Source organism: Pseudopodoces humilis, chromosome 2, assembly GCF_049639895.1.
Source record: "Pseudopodoces humilis isolate 2021_Gansu_Grassland_sample_001 chromosome 2, ASM4963989v1, whole genome shotgun sequence".
Taxonomy (NCBI): domain Eukaryota; kingdom Metazoa; phylum Chordata; class Aves; order Passeriformes; family Paridae; genus Pseudopodoces; species Pseudopodoces humilis.
The window spans coordinates 109867060-109883871 of NC_142201.1; positions in this window are offsets into that span (position 1 = coordinate 109867060).

Consider the following 16812-nt stretch of genomic DNA (forward strand, 5'->3'; position numbering starts at 1 on the left):
GCGATGCTTCTGCTGCCAGCTAAAAGAAGTTTGTGCCCCCCTGTGAGTAACACCGGCTCAGCTGAGCTACCTGGACACTGCACAACAAGAAGTCCAGTGGTACTCAGCTGGTCTAACTGAAAATGCACTGAAATTCACTTAGATAGCAACACTGAAAATCCACAGGATCCTAATTAGGATGATCAAGTAGTCTACTTTAAAACATCAGTACAATCTGCTACTGACCCCACAGGCTCTCAGAAATAATGAGCATTAAAGGAAAAAAAACCTCTTCAGAAAGGAAGGTCTCACTGATACCTTAGATAGCAAGCAGGTCATGCCTTTTGCATTTCTTGATGAGCTTCTGTAGCCAGTCTTCTCCGACTGCTCCTGCCAGCACATGTTGGAGCACATCTCATGCCTATTCAAACAAACAAAAGAGGATGTCTCGTCTTTCACTTTCTCCTTCCTCCATACTGTGGGGAATTACTGCTCTTCTCCATTCTGGTTCTCATGTGGAGAGAGTAATTTTTAGTTTTTTATTGCAGTAAAAATAATACAAAGCTTCATGAATGAAGCTGGCAAAATACAGAATAGGGCTTTACTCTTCATGCACAAAGATAAAATGGTAACATAATATTTAATCAGGGAGTGAAAGAAAGAGAAGTGAGTTCATTAACTTTTCCCTTGAGTGAAAACTCCTGTTTTCATTCTTCTTTTATTTTTATTCAAATAATTTCCAAGAGAACACCATCCATATGCAAATGCATATGTGTTCTCAGAATACAGCTTTCTTTTATATAGATGATCATGAACCCACTTCAATAAAGGGAAAATGTCAGGATTTTTTCATAGAAATAATCAGCCCAGCAGCCAGCAGTAAAAGCTCTATTACCCTCCAATTATCTCTCCCACACTCCCAAGAGCTTGTATACTTTAGTGGACAGTGTTTTGCAGTGCTGGACATCACAGATCCAAACTGCTTTTACTCCGTCCTTCTGTGGGAAGAATCACGTGCTACTTTTTGGGGTTTGTAGGGAGTTTTTTCCCCCTGGTCGCTAATGACAGCAGCAGCAGAAGAAGCAGCAACTTTTTCATTGAGTTTTCCATTAAGCAAAATCCATGCTCTTTGGAGGCTCCATAATGCTCAGTGAAGATCCATGTCTCCACTTCTGGAAGCTGACAGGACGTCTGGATTTTTGCCAGGAGTGAGCTCAGAGGCAGAGCTGCCTGTGACACAGAAGGACAGAGGAAGGGCAAAGATGCTTTGATGTTGAATGATGGGCAAGCATCATTCAAAAGATGTCATTTGAATTGTGCCCTCATGCTCCAGAGACCTAGGAATAGGAATGTGATTTGTCCTGTATCCAGGGCAATGGCAGGGAAAAGGCTCAGGGTGACAGTTTCCAGATAGATTTTGAGGGAATGCTGAGCCTTGATGCAATTGCCCATCTCTACCCCTTGACCTCTTTAATAAGCACCAGTTGCCAGATCCCTGAATGGGGTCAGGCACCAGCTCTGCCTCTCCTGAGACATCCACATTATGGGGAGGAACATTCTTGTCGAGGAGGCATCCCAGCTAAAAGAAGCCACTCAAGAAAGGAAAGGGAAGTTCAGCCCTGGGAGTGCCTGCTCAGAGGCCCTGATGTGGACTGTGCCACTGAGCTCCACCCCAGCAGCTTCCCCATCCAGGCTCTGGTGGCTGCACGCTCCAGTCCTAAAGCACAGAGCCCAGCAGCGCCAAAATAACTCCAGAGTCAGTATGTCCTGAAGGTATTCTACTTTCAGAGGAGCATGTGTTATGTCTCTTCTAAATGATCCCTCTTATGGGTGTTGCCCCTGGATACGCCCATTTGGGAAGCAGTTTGGTTGTGCAAAGGTTTTTGAAGAGATGCAAACACATTAAAATAACCGAAGCAATTCCCACACCCACTATGTGACATAAAAAACCTAGTTGTCTCCTATCACGAGGACATGTTATTTCTTTATTTTTCCTTTAAATAACCACATTATCAGAATCCACTAATTTATGAGGAGCAAACAAAGACCAGGAAAGTTAGTCCCTTCCTTGAAGATGTTACTTCTGTCAAATTAGTATGTGAAAAACGGCCAGGAACTTCTCAATGAATCTTTCTGGAATATTTCCTAAGCAGCTGCTGATTCTTTCTGGGTAATAACAGAAAAGAAATCTGAGAGGAGAAACTGCAGCTGCTGCCACAGCAGAAAGAGCTTATTATGAGACATTGCACTCTTTTGTTTTTTCACTTCATTTGTTTGGGTTTTGTTGAGATTTTTATTTTTTCTGAAGTGATAAATTGCTATGGAAAATCCACACCAGGAAGTTTTATATATATGTGTGTGTATATATATATATACACCCCTACCAACAGGCAAGTTCCCATACAACCACGGATGATGTCAGCTATTTTGGTTAGTCATGATTTTGTCCCCTGTGGTGTTTTGATTCCCTTGCTACAGGACTCAAATTCTGTGCTGGAGGCACTAGGCTGGGATTTGAATGATTTGCCACCAGTGCCTGCCTCTTTCCAGCGCAGTCTGGCTCAGGTTACTTCCATTTACAGTGCCACAGTGCACCATATTCCCAGGTATCTTCTTATCTGCCTCCATGGTTACTGTGTTCCGATACTAAACCTTTCCAAGAAAGGATCATATCTGCGTTGGGTTTTTGGCCCTATTGCAATACAATAACTGATAACAGGGAACACCGTCTGCAGAAAAATACAATTCCCAAGGCTGCACTTAGGGCAACCTTTCAGTCCTTAATTACCCAACACTGAATCAGAGAGGAAAGAAAGAAAGAAAACCAGCTCCAGGCATCTGCTCCCTCAGTCCCTGAGGAGGAAATCTGAGCTGCCAGCCCGGAGTCCACCACCATGCAACATTCCTCCTGCTCGGAGAGCATGGGGGTCTTATGTTTGCCTTATACCCAGAGCTGGTAGGAAGCAAGGGATTATGAAATGTGATGTTGTCAGGGCAGACTCAGCCCAGCACTGCCAAGAAAGGACATTCAGAAAAGCTTAGCATTTTGAAAAGACTTACCAAAGCTTTTTGAGTTCCACAAAACTCTACTTTACATTCACGTTACAAAACTGTGTGACACTGAGGCCAAGAACCAAAACGAGGGGGAATATCTCATATCATAATGTAGTTGGAATTCAGGTGGCTGTGGGCATGCCACCTGCATGCTAACAGAAATAAAGATATTTCTAGTGCTTTTCTGAAGCACTTCTGACATCCTCCAACACCCTTCTTTACTGCCAAGCATCTAAATAAAATTAAATAAATGCTGCCATTAAGCAAGGAGGTTATTTACCCTCTTAGATACTCCATGCCCCCCTCTGGAGGCTGTGCACTCTTTTCTCCACCACAGTTCACTTGCTGTGCAAGTTCAGTTTGGCATTTGTCAAATCCTTTCCAAATCTGGAAACACTGATGTGTCACGGAAGTATTTCTTTGTTTGGGGGTTACTGGGTGGATTAATTGCAGTGGCTTCTCAAAGGACAACTTAATCTGCATTAGCAACTCACCTGCTTCTCAGTGCAGCTACTGTGCATGTGTTGGGAAGGATGGATGGGAAATTAGGACATTTAAATCATTTTTGCTTTGTGTTTCTTGATGTGTCTTAAGCTACTTGCCTAAATGGCTGGCAAGCATTTGCCACACTACTTAAATGTATTATGAAAATGAGTCAACAGAGAACCTCAGGCTGGTTGGGATTTTTTTTAACTTTCTCAGGCAATCAACTAAACCATATCCTCCTAAGCAGCTGAATCCCTAAATTATTTGTCCATTAAAAAAAGAAGAAAAAAAAAAGAAGTAGTTTTAGCCAGAAGTGTGACTTTGCAAACAGTCCATTGTATGTCTTGGAATCAAAACTGCTCTGTGACACAGACATGTTTCATTATTGATTCAACAAATTTCAATTCCATATGGCTTCAGTTACAGAAAAACTAACTGGAGCCTTTCCTTCCTTGCACAAAAGCATCGACAGCTAAACTCCAATAGCAGAAGCTTTATTTCAGGCATGTGCAAGGGGTGGAAAGAGGCTAATTGAATCTGATCTGATAGTTTTTCCAGTTTAAAAATTAGTGGGGATTGCCATTTCTTCTAGATGAAGGAGGGAAAAAAAATCTAAAAGAGGCCAGATTCTGAGCTGGTGCCCCTGTTGACGACCTGGTCCCATTTTACAACTAGGAAAATAGTAGTTCTAGAAGGGTCCTGCAAATGGGACAGGATGGTGTGGGTAAGTGGTGAGTGTTGTGGACCAGCATGCAACTCCTCTGCAGATCAGCAATTATCTGGAACACCACAGCACGGGGATTTTGCTAAATCCATGCTTCTGATTTGGCAGCCATGGGCTCCCAGTTCTGCTGGCTCTGACATCAGTGGCTTCTCAAGGAGGCAAAACCCTTCCTTGACACAGAGTCCTGTGTGGGGTCACAGTGATTCAGATTTCCTCCTGCAGCTTGTGGTCCTCAGCCAATGCCCACTCAAGTCAACAGAAATCTTTTTGTTGTCTTCAAAGGTCATTTACTTGGCCTTTATTTGTCAGTCTTTGAGTGCAATTAAAGCCATTTTGTGTACAAATGCATGGTGGACACTGTTCCTTGGATGATGCTTGTCTTCCTCACTGCCTGCTTAGTGGGACTGGTGATGGTAATACCAGTAAATTATTTTGCCTGTGCTGTGAGCCTGCCAGTGGCTTCCAAGGGTTGGGTGATTCGAGGAATCAGGCCTTTGCCTCAGTTCCAGCTTTACAAAGATTCACAAGGAAAGGAGTTTAAACCTTCCTTGCCTCTGGCATCCCTTCACTTAACTGTACTGTCCCTTTCATTTCTCTGAATTGTCTCACTGTTGCTTGAGCCCTGTAAAGTAGGACATTACAAAAATCTTGGTGCTGGAAGCCAGTTTTGCTGAGATTGACATGGTTTGTCAGGGTGGCAGTGGGGTCCTGATGGAGGGAACTGGGACCCAGATCACTCTGAGAGCCAAACAAAATCTTTCTGTGGGCAAAAGTGAATTCTGAAGAACTCCCTGCCTACAAGCCCGATGTCTGCAAGGTTTCACTCCAGCTCTTTTCCTGGTGATTCTCACTGCTTTCGACAAGTCACCAGGCAATTGCAGATCAAAATCACAAGCTGAGCCCCAACTCCAGCTAGCAGTGCCTTAACTGAGACTGGCAGCGGCTGATTTTCAAACCAGTGAAAAGGTATAAGAACCTCACCAACATATTGCTGGGAGGGACAGGGCTGTGCTTGAGGCTGTGGGCAGCCAGGAAGCATCACAGCTGTTCTGCATACAGGGCCAAGTGTAGAGACTCTCATGGCCAAGTCCTGCTCTCAGTACTTCTTCAGTACAGAGGAAACCCTGTGGCAGCTCCTGTCTTCTAACCAAGAGCAAGTGCCAGTGTCCTGCTTTCCTCCATCAGCCTGCAGGATGGGGGGACAGCCAGTCTATGCGTGCTGCCTCTTGATGTCTCATGGCACAGGTTACACAATGCTACTCCCACCCACCTGAGCAGGGTGCCCATTCCCACAGGACTGCTGGTGAGTCCTGTGCTGCACTGTGTTCATTGCAGGGACGAAATGTTTAGTTATCTCGCAGGGTGCATACATTCAGAGCTGAGCTAAAAATCGACTGGATGTGTTTACTGCATTGTGAACTGCCTGGGTGCAATAAAACATGATAGGATGTTCCAGTTGTTCAAACTTGTATCTGTGTTTAATCAGCCCAGGTGCCTGGCTGTCTGCTAAAGGAAATCCTTCTGCAAGCCACTGAGATGGGCTTTTCTTTATGAAATCTCATTACTGTGATAGGTGGCAGCACTATCTGTTATGCAGGTTGGCATCATATTCAGTTTCTTCTAACACTGCCTGACTTTAACTGGCTGGGCTGACATATTTTGTGAGAGGTCTTGCCTAGGGCTGATGGATTCCTCAGCCTTTTGTAAGACATGCTATTCAAATCTGATTACTCTGGTCCTATTAATTTCCTCTTAGGTTCTTCTATAATACCATTTTAACAGTGAAGTGCTTACAGCAACTCCTGCATTTATTATCACCAGCTCACCTGATGAGAAAAAACAGCTATTTCTGATACCCCCTCTGAGCTGCCCAAGGTCTGCCTACCCAGGGACCAGCACAGTGCATGGAGGCCCAGAGCAGGACTCACTGATTTCCATCACTGCACCCCTTTGATTTCAAGATGGGCACTGGGCAATGAGAGTGCACAGAGACAGTGATTACCTACAAATGCCTGATGAAGTGAGGTCCATGATATCCCACGGGCAGGGAGAAAGTCCAGTTCCCTGGGACAGAACTCTGGTGTCTTCTCAGTGAGATGGTGTCTTCTTTCAGCCTCCATATCAACTGTTACACACTTTCCATCTCCTCCAGAAAAAGGAGTATAGGTCAATTGGCAATAGCCTCCTCTGTCCTCACGCTTTGCTGTTCAGCCCCTCCACAGCTGCAGTCTGTGCACTGAGAGAGGCAGGGCTCCAGGGGCTAAAGGAGCAGGCAAGTTGGACACTCATGGGGCCCAAAATTAGATTGCCCAAGGCCACCATTATTCTGGCTCTCCTCCACTGCCTTCCTGCTTGTGGAGGGTTTGCTTTCGCAATCTTTAGCATTGTGCTTTTAACATCTTTCTCCTTGGGGCGGGTGGTGGTGGTTAGAAAGATGTCTAACAGAAGCTGACCATCTTTTGTAAAGATTTCTCAGTGGTAGCTCAGGAGATGACAGGGAAAAGTCCAGAGACATGTACCAGTGTCCTTGGGAGGCCTGTCCCTCCTTGGGAAAGCAGGGTGATGAAATCTCAGCTCCTTCCTGAGGTCAGGCTGCCTGGGAGAGGTGCTACATGCCTTGGAGATGTGCTGTGGCTCTCCTCAGGATCCTGGCCACCCAAATGAGCTCCAACCCCATGGATCTGACCTGGAGCTGGCATGTCCTCCTGCATGGACATCAGGTGTAGGGAGATGGAGACCACTAATCTCTTCTGACTGAGAAGGTGATACACAGCCAGGAGGGGCACCTAAATTCAGGTGCCAAAAAGGTCATTGGCTTCGGGCACCAGAGGTTACATGTCCAAGAGCACTACTACTTATCCACCCTGGCATCAAGTCCTGCTGGTTTTAGTATTTAAAACAATTTTTAAAGCCTAAATTTTTCTTGCAGCCATGAAATGCCATTAATGGAGGCTGCTGGCTGACGTACAATCTCTTCCTTCTCTTTCATTTGTGCCATGAATGGTCCTACTTTATCAAGCCTAGCACCTTTGTCTTACACTCAGAAATGCCAGTCGAGATTTTACACTTACAAAAACGCATCCTAGTGGATCTTGCAGTCTGTCACAGCATGTGGCACCCTGTATCCTGTGAGCCCATCTTCACTGCTGCACTGAGCAAAATGGGCAATTCTCCTTCTGCAAGGCAGCTATTCAGATCCCAAACAGGGCTGATTATTTTTTTCCTGACTTGCAGTTATTAAAAGCTCTCTCTTTTGCAGGCGTGTTGTTGTGCTGGATCAGAAATAGCGACGCAGGGGCACTGAAGGTTGAGCCATGTGTTTTGCTAACACTTTGGAAGACGATGCCATCTGTGACATGATTTAGATCAGTGGTTCAGTGAAATTCTGTTGGCAGGGAGTTATTCACCAGATTAATGTTTCAGAAGTTCTCATGCTTCCAAAATGATGCTTTGTCTCCCTCTGCTATTTTCTTTCACATCTCCAAAGGTAAACCCTGTCAGAGTGCCTCATTAGCATGTCTGGACAAGGCAAGAAATACAATCTTCGCTGGCACAAACCCATGATGCACAGCTTGAAAAGGTGCACAGAGGTCCAGATGCTTTGAGCAGGTCATGCAGATGCCACCAAAGCCTGTATCATAGGCACACAGCAAGAGTCCCCCCCCAGACACCTCTTCCCCACAGCATCCCAACACAGGAGGCATCCCTACAGCACATGCAGAACACAGTGTGGAAAGAAAATTTGGTTCTTTCAAGAGAAACAAATTTTGGCCATCTGAAGACCTCCATGGCAAATCATCCCATGCCTCTGGAAGTGCCCCATTTGTGTAAGCAAGAACAAATTTTAAATGCCTTTGATTTTAATACCCTGTCAGGACAACAGCTCCCTACACACACCAGGCTTCTCTGGTTCACAGGCAATCAAAGTAATCTCAATACTCCCTTGCAGAGATAGACTTTGCAGAGGTCCCCTCAGGCCAGGAAGCCCTGTTGCTTTGGGTGCTGCTCAAAGACCTCCAAAGCCAGTAAAGAGCTCACAGCCCTATGAAACACCTCACAAACATCCACCAGACAATCTAGACGTGGGAAATAAAATTCTGCAGTACCTCTGTGGGCACCTCTCCCCAGCTATTTTCTGAAATACATTTTTCCATAAAGTACCAGCAGTGTCAGACACTTCAGAGTGGCTGCAGCATCCTAAAGATGTGGGGGTTGCTTTGAATTCCAGCAAACCTTCTCTGGGTAAAATGATCTCTACACAGCATTATTTGTAATTGAAAATGAGAGGTTAGAGTAAATGAATTCTCATCACCATCACAGATCTTCATAAGCTGCCCACTGCCACAGTAATTAGGCACAAAAATTAAGCAGTAACAGCAGTTGTTTCTGAAGTATTCTGAACATCATAAAAATAGTTTTAATGGTTAAAACCCAAAGTGCTGGGAGCCATCGCTGTGACAGCTCTGTAGATGAGAGCTGCATCCCAGCAGCGAGATGCAGTAAATTTACTCACAGTAAATCTGGATCACTGGAAAAACAGTTAGATAAAACAGAACATTTTCATACCTGTTAGTTTCTGGGTTGCTGTTGATTGGACAGTGTGTCTGATCATTTTGTACAGCAGAGTGACAAACAACTTATAAAATTATTTCTTTGAAATGGTTTGGAAATGTAGCTCTTCTTGCCATATATTTCATCTGGAAGGCAATTTTTTCCTGCCCTTCTGCACATCAGCCTGGAGTTTCTGTTAGAGAGAAGTGGTAATACAGAGAGACATCAGCATCATTCATTGAATGAAAATACTGAAACAGCAAACAGTTTCTAAAAATAAAAATATAGTGAATATGTCTTTAGGTCTCTAAAGCATTATATGTTGACTAATCAGAGCGGTTTTCCTACGAAAAAGGGACAGAAGCAATAGAGATGGCATCAGATTTAATAGCATAAAATGCAAGGTCGTGCCCCGAGGGAGTAATAATGAGAATTTCTGCTACCAGCTGGGAGCTCATCAGTTGGAAGTGACAGAGGAGGAGAAAGACCTGAGCGCGCGAGCTGATCAAATGTCTGTAAGCTGGCAGTAGCATGTAGATGTGAGAAAGACAAATGTGAGCCTAAGACATGTCAGATGAGGGATTTCTAATAGAAATAGCAAGATTTTAATGCCATCACAGAAGTACAGAATATTGTATGTCCATATAAAAGATGAATTAATTTAAAATTGCCCTTTTTTTGTGCCTTTCTCTCTTGTCATGACCTGGGAGGAGAGAGCTTTCTTCCACAAGAAGAGACTAAATGAGCTTGGTTTCTTGAGTCTAGCAAGATGCAGCCTGGGAAAATATATATTTGTTGCTTACAAATACCCTGGAGGGAAGTACCAGGAAGAGAGAAGAACTATTTGAGTGAAAGGGCAGTCCTGGCACAAGAACAAGTGCCTATAAATTCACCAGGAATACATTTCAGCTGGAAATTAGAAGAAGGACCTGACGATCGAAGAAGTGCATCTCTGGGATTGACTTCCAGGAGATTTTATGGGGACAAAAATTCCAACTTGTTTTAATGCAGAAGTGAGTTCTTTACCACAGCTACCCCAAGCAGCAGGGGATTGGACAATGTGGTCCAAAAGGTCCCTTTTTGTCCCTATTTTCCACTGTTCTCTTGTGTCTATCTTGTTCAACAACCTAAGATTTCCCAGTGGTGAGTAGCTGAATAACCAAAATAAATTTGTTTTCCTTATTTTGCTGACTAGAGCTCACAGCCAAGGCCTGGTACTGTCCCTCTGGGTATTCTCTGGCCCATTTTGTTGAAGAAATTGGTGAGGACAATCCCAAGCCTGTTTCTAGTGGACACATGCCACGTGAGTCACACCATCCAGCATGTCTGTGGAGAAATGGGCCAAAGGCTCCCAGCTGCCCTTTGCACAGAGATCAGCTCTGCTCCTGCCTGGGGTGAAGAGAGATCACACATTATCCAAATGTTTTCATGCAGAAAGTGAGGCATTGCACATAAAGACTTTGCTCCTGCAGTGCGAGGTGCTGCATGAGCACATCATAAATTACTCTCTTGGTGTCTTTTTGTGACTCTTCTCTGTGTTGAAGAGCTAGAGGTGAAGCTTGAGCTTGGAGAAGGGTGGAAAACCATGATGTGCAAGTGTCAGGTAGGTGATGAGCAGCTTGCTTGCTACCTGCCTGGCACTTCATGCACCACTCACCTTTTAAGGTTATCTGAAATTTGAGGAAGCCCAGCCCAGAAGCAAACTTGAAACAGATATGGCAGCTGGGTGAGGTTAGACATGTGACATTGAAGTCCTCACTTGAAGCAGCTGAAATGGAGCCATGGGTAGAATTGGCAGGTGGGAAGCTCAGCCTCAGCCTGGAGGAGGTTTGCTAGGTGGCTCTTATGGTCAGGATGATCTGACCACCCCTGAGGGACAAAGAACTTTGTCCTTCCTCTGCCTGTGACAGGAGACTCTGGGCAGATAATCTCAGAAAGTGTCTGGATACAAAGCTTCAGATAAAGACACATTTTACATACATTTCTTTGCTTTCAGACTTAATAAAACACCACTGAACTTTGTTTTCTTTAACCTCTTCTCCCTGGCATATTATGTCTGTCAGATTGCAGTACCATTAGGGGGGTTGTTTTCTTCTTGTAGCACTGTAACCTCACACAGCAATTTGTCACTGTAGATAAAACATCCTTGCTGTCCCATGCTGCGTGCAAGTTAAAACAGGCATGGCATGCAAATCCAAGTGCAATTCAAGAGTTCAAGTTCAGAGGAGTCTGGAGCAGAGGAAGGAAGGGGGACTATTTTATGACAGTTTTGCAGAGGACTGCCAAGGCAGAGTGGTAGTGCAGTCACAGGTGAGAGGAGGCAGGGCTGCCCAGGAGCTGGAAATGCAGCACAGAACAGCAAAAAATGGGAGCAAGGGATGCAAGGAGGGATGTGGAGGAGAAATGGAGGGGAAGGAGGTTGGAGGAGAAAGTTAGAGAGCTAAAAACACTGCTGCTGTGTGCTCAGAAACGAGAAGGAGCCCAAGGGCACTGTAGATAACAGAGTATGGCTGCTACATCCCACACCAGAGCCTCCCTTTCATTGCTGGGCAGACGATCAAATGTACACACAGACCTATAAAGCATTTGGAGAGGCTTCAAGGTAAAAGGCACCTATAACAGGAATTATTATTGTTGACATTAAGTAGCTGTGGAAGTTTTCACTTGGAAATGCACCTGGGTTTTTTCTCTTCTCAGCACAGTTGTTATTCAACTGCAAATCTGCACGGGAGTTTCTTAAGTGCATATCTTTGTATTTAATTCATCCAATTGGTTTGGGTTTGCAGCAGCAGAGTCCCTCCTGTGTGTTTGAGCAGCACACACATAAAGCTGTTACTCTTAGCACAGCAAATGAATGTATATGCTTTGTTCACTTCTATATTCCAAGCACTGAGTAAACCCTCAACAAATGCTGTCTTCAAAAACTGGCCACCCACCCATGCCAGTCAAACTTTCCATGGAGTCAGAACCTCAGAAATCCCTCACCAAGAAGGAAGCACTGGCCTGGTCTGAATTCATTTTAGGAGAGGAGGGAAGAAAGAAAACACATTCATCAAATTTTGTCTAGGCTAATGATACTGGCCTGAAATTCAGCCTTCTACTTTTGTTAGATTTTATAGCCTTGCTAACCAGCAACATCTTAATCCGAAACCCTACATGGAAGCAAACTTGGAAGTAAGGCTAAAAGAAATCATACTCTTACTCCATCCTTTTGGGCACAAATAAATCCCTCTACAATGAGCTCCCTGTGCCCCTGAGGAACTGGGGTCTCCAGGGAACCCAGTCTGTGAAACAAATAGGGATGGGGCAGCCCTTCTCCACAGGGCCTTGGGTTGTGCAAAACAGCGCTCCTCCTCCTTCTCCCCCCGTGGGAAGGGAGTTCATCACAGAAGTTGTGCCACCCTGCAGCAGGGCAGGCAATGAGCAAAGAGAAGCAGGCAGAGCACGTGGAGCGAGGCACGTTCCAGACATGGGAGCAGGGAGGGAGCCACGGGGCAGCAATGCAAGCAGGTATCTGTTTGCACATGGCTTCTGACACCCAATGAGCTCAAAAATCCCTTCACTGAGTACCCAGGGACAGCCTGGTGAGCACAGCGGGAGCTCACGCTGCTCTGTCCCTCTCCTGCACTTGTGACTCCAGCCTGGTTGGGAGATAAAGTTACCTCTAGGCTGGAGTCCTAGGAGGAGAGGACTGATGGAAAGCCCACTGTGCCCTTGGGAGGCCTCAGCTCTCCAGGGAAGTCAAGTTTCTGCTGTCAAGGGGCTGTGTGAGGGCACAGAGCTGTGTGGGCAGGCAGGCTGTGTTTGAATGATGCAGTGCACAGCAGATGTCCAAGAGACAGCCAAGAGGTGGGACTGAGGCAAGGCACAGGGAATGAGTCACCCACAGCTGAAGCCAAGCAAGGCCTGAGCGTTGAGACAAATTGTCTAAGATGAGAACAGGGCCAGAGCCAAGTGGGAAAGAGAAGAAGTCTTCCTATCAGGGAATCAGCCAGAGATACGGAATAAGGAGGAGGAACAAAACGAGAGAAGTGCAGAAGTGCAGGATGTAATAAGGACCACCCTTCACCAGACTGGTGGGCATCCAGCTTGGTGCACTGTCTGCAGCAGTGGCCAGGAGCAGATGTCCAAGGAAAAAGCACAGAAAGGCCAGAACAGGCGAAGAGTGTGACTTTCCCCAAAGGACCCTCCCAGCCTCTGGGAGCATGGCATAGCAGCTCCCTGAGCCAGAGGCTGTGCCTGCAACACTCACAGCCCTCAGGGAGTTTTCTCCTCTGAACCTGATTGCTTTGCAAACCCCTCTGTGCTTTTGGCCCCTGTCCGAATTGGCAGGAGTGAACTCCACAGCCTGAGGGGAAAACACAGGGGAGGGAGGGAGGGAGGGATGGAGGAAAGCTGCTGAGAAATGAGGGAGGATGGAGGAGATCCTTCTGGGAAAGGACCCATTGCATCAGCCACTCCAGCCATCTGCAGAACCCTCCTAAAATGGCAAATTGAGGTCACGTCATTGTGGTGCACTCCTAAGCTCTCATGTCAGCCCCTTGGAGGGTCCAAGACATCAGCAGTGCATTTGAGTGGACTGCTCCAAGCGTAGCACTGTCAAAAGGGAAACTGTTTCTGAGAAAGAAAATGCCAAAACCAATGACTTTCAGCACCAAGAAGTTTGTTTTCCCTCCCAAAGAGCCTGCAGTCCTTACAAGGCCAGTTCCTCTACAAGAGAAGAGCTCGGGGCACTTGGTCAGCCTGCACTGGGGCTCCTTTCTGGATACCTCTGTGCTAATCTGTGTTGGAGAGATATAAACTTGCTCTGGCCACAGCAAGAGGATAGGACAAAAGCTTTCTCTTCCCCAAATAGTAGGGCTTTTTTTTTTTCCTCCAGGAAAGGGGCAGCAAACGAAGGTATTATGCCGATTAAAAGAGAGGAGGAGGCAGGATTTGAGTTACAAAAGAAACCGGCACATTACAGCAAGGGAAGCTGCAAGGTACAAGGCCATGCTGTAAAAGTAAAAAAAAAAAAGGAAAAGGCATTCAAACCCTCTCCAGCATCCATCAAAGCGATAACGTTATTGCATGGTACGTTTATAGTTCCCTTGCAGCTGCGGCAGCAGCCTTTCAGTGGGGCTGGGCTTAAAACGAGACCAGAGCCAGTTCTCTGCTGCTCCAGCACCAGCAGACAGGCCTTTTCCATCCCCTCCTCCATGCAGAGACATGCACAGCCTGTAGCAGTGACTCCAAAATTCATTTCACCCTTTAATTGGATTTCATGGAGGAGAGCGAGGCGCGGAGGGGGAATGGCCGGGGCTGCAGGGGTCCCTGGTGCCTGGTGGGACGGTGCAGAGAAGGAGGGTTGGGACAGGGCTGCTGTGGCAGGGTCCTGCCTCGTGCACCCACCAAACCCTGCGTGGGCTGGGTGCTCTGCTGGCCAGGAGAGCAGCACACACTCTGTTTCTGGTGTCAATTTTCAGCCAGCGCAAGTCGCTTCCATTTCATCGCGCTCAAAAACGTCTGGGCTTAACTAGGTCACATTTCCTACCCGTATCAGAGGCAAAGGCTTCTCTTGCTTGAGTGATTGAACTAACCACCCTAGAAGAATTTTACCAAGCGGTGCCATGAGTGTCCACAATGAGGGATGACTCCCCCTGCCTTGCTCTGGAGGAGTGAAGATAACCTGTGCAAGGGACCAAATGCTGTTTACAGTCCCACTGCTTGAAGGTGCTAGGTGAGAAGCAGCTCCTTTTCAGCAGTATGAATATGTGTGTCTCTGAGACAAGCTATTTCCACCTCGCATTTTTACCCCACAAGTTTCCAAGTTGTACAACTTTTGTACGCTGTGTTTATCTTGCAGACAACAGCACTAAGCAGCGAAAGCTATGGGGAAAAGAGATTCTGCCCCCCTGGTGCAGGTGAAAGACCAAACCTCAGTCCTGGGTGCCAATGAGTAGGGGGAGAGGCAAGAAATAGCAGATATTTCAATGTAAACCCCAATCTCCTCTGCCTCTTTCCCCCACTGCTGTGGGTGGCACAGCCCAACACCTCAGCCCTCTTTTGTGAAGAAATCAGATGGGTCCCACATGCTGGCTGATGGGGACCACTCACCTTCGCTTCCAGCTCAGCATCACTGTGACCACAGCCATGCCATTCTGGCCATCAGTGTCCATGGATGTCTCTTTGATTGTGGCTCATTTAGGGGGATAAACGGATTTGTCTTTGTTTTTCAAACACTTCACCTCAATCCTCCTGATACAGGTGGGAACAAGACAGTCACTCTTTTCAGCCTCTCTGCATCCATCACTTTCTCCACTAGATTTTGCTCCGCATTCTTCATCTGTTACTCGTGCAGCAAGAGGGTGTCTCCAGTCCATAATTCACCTGCTCTGCTTAGACAGCAGAAAGGTGGTATTTTCAGCGTGGCTTTTTTTTTTTTTTTTTTTTTTCTTTTTCTTTTAATGCTGTTCTTTATATAGCCAGCCATTTTGTTCTCTTCTGAGACAGCTGCTGCAGACTGAGCAGATGTTCCCAGTGAACTGTGTGTGGTGACACCCAGTCTCCCCCCGCCGTCACCCAGGCAGCTGCGCTCGATGGAGAAGCCGGCGATGCCGTCGAGGCAACCTTCCCCACCGTGTGCGTCAACAGCGAGGGGCACCTGCCCCTCACCTTGGCTAAGTCCCACTGGGCGCCTGCACAGTCTTCTCTATCCTAAATTATTTCATGCCATCTGCAAAACTTGCTGCTTCACTGCTTCCCCCACTTTTCCAAGTCATTAATAAATATTAAGCACCAGCAGTGTGCTCACAGCTCACTGCCCAGCCTGCTCTCTCCATCCCTGGAGGGAGAGTTCATACCTTCCCCCTTTGCCACCAGTGAGACCCCCAGCATCCCCTCCCAGGTACCCCCACACCATCTCCAGCTGGCTGCAAGGGGCTGCAGCCCGTGCAGAGCAGCTTTGGTGGGCTGGAGGGGCGTTTTCGTCCCTGGTCAGCCCGTGTTTCTAAAAATGGAGCACAGGTTGCCCGACCTCGGCTGACTCACTCACTCAGCTCCTCCACATTGCGAAGCACTCAATAATTCACAATGCTAAATGGCCCCTTTGGTTCAGGCTGAGCTTCCCATCCCATGGGATGACAGACACAGCACTGCCAGCTCCTTTCTGTTCTCCAGCCAGAGCAGGGGTGCAGCACATGACAGAGGCCCCCAGACTGACCTCCCGCGGGTCCCGAGGTGCTCCTCGGCCCTCTGAGGGTGCTGTTCCCCTTCCCATGGGGGAAGGAAGCTGCAGTGGGCTCTGGAAGGGAAGAGGTCGAGAGATCCAAAAAGACTGGCTCTAGTAGGGTTTTCTCTACTGACTTGTTGGGCAGGAAGAATGTGAAGCGCCCTGCCCTGGCTCTTGGGGGACACTGAGGGCACCCACCTTCCCTCCCCACACCTCTGCATACAGCCCAAGAGCAGGCTGGGTTTGTTACAGTCCCCCTTTGTCACCCAGAAATCCTTCTGTGGGGCTTGAGACCCTCCTCCCCCTTGCCCAGGGGCTGGTGATGGCCACCTGCAGAAAGCTGCTGTCCATTTCATCTCTGGTTTGCAAGGAAGAGAAGGCTTATTTTAATTTTTGTTGCTGATTTATTTTAAAGAAAAACATAAAGTAGGAATTTTGGGCTGCGTGTCTCTGAAGCACTGGAAGTAGCTGTGGACATCATGTCTGCTTGCCCAGAGAGCAGAATATCCCTCAGAATTCACCACCTCCCAGAGCTTTGGCTTTTGTATCTCTTGTCCACCTCACGTCCTTCCTTCCAATATCTGAAGGGAGCCCACAAGAAAGATGGAGAGGAACGTTGCACAAGAGCATGTAGTGACAGGACAAGGGGGAATGGATTCAAACCAAAAAAAAGGCAGGTTTAAATTAGATGTTAGAAAAGAAATTCTTTACTGTGAGGGTGGTGAAGCACTGGAACAGGTCATCCAGAGAAGCTGTGGTTGCCCCATCCCTGGAAGCTCCACCAAGGATCTAGAGTGCCAGGTCTTCT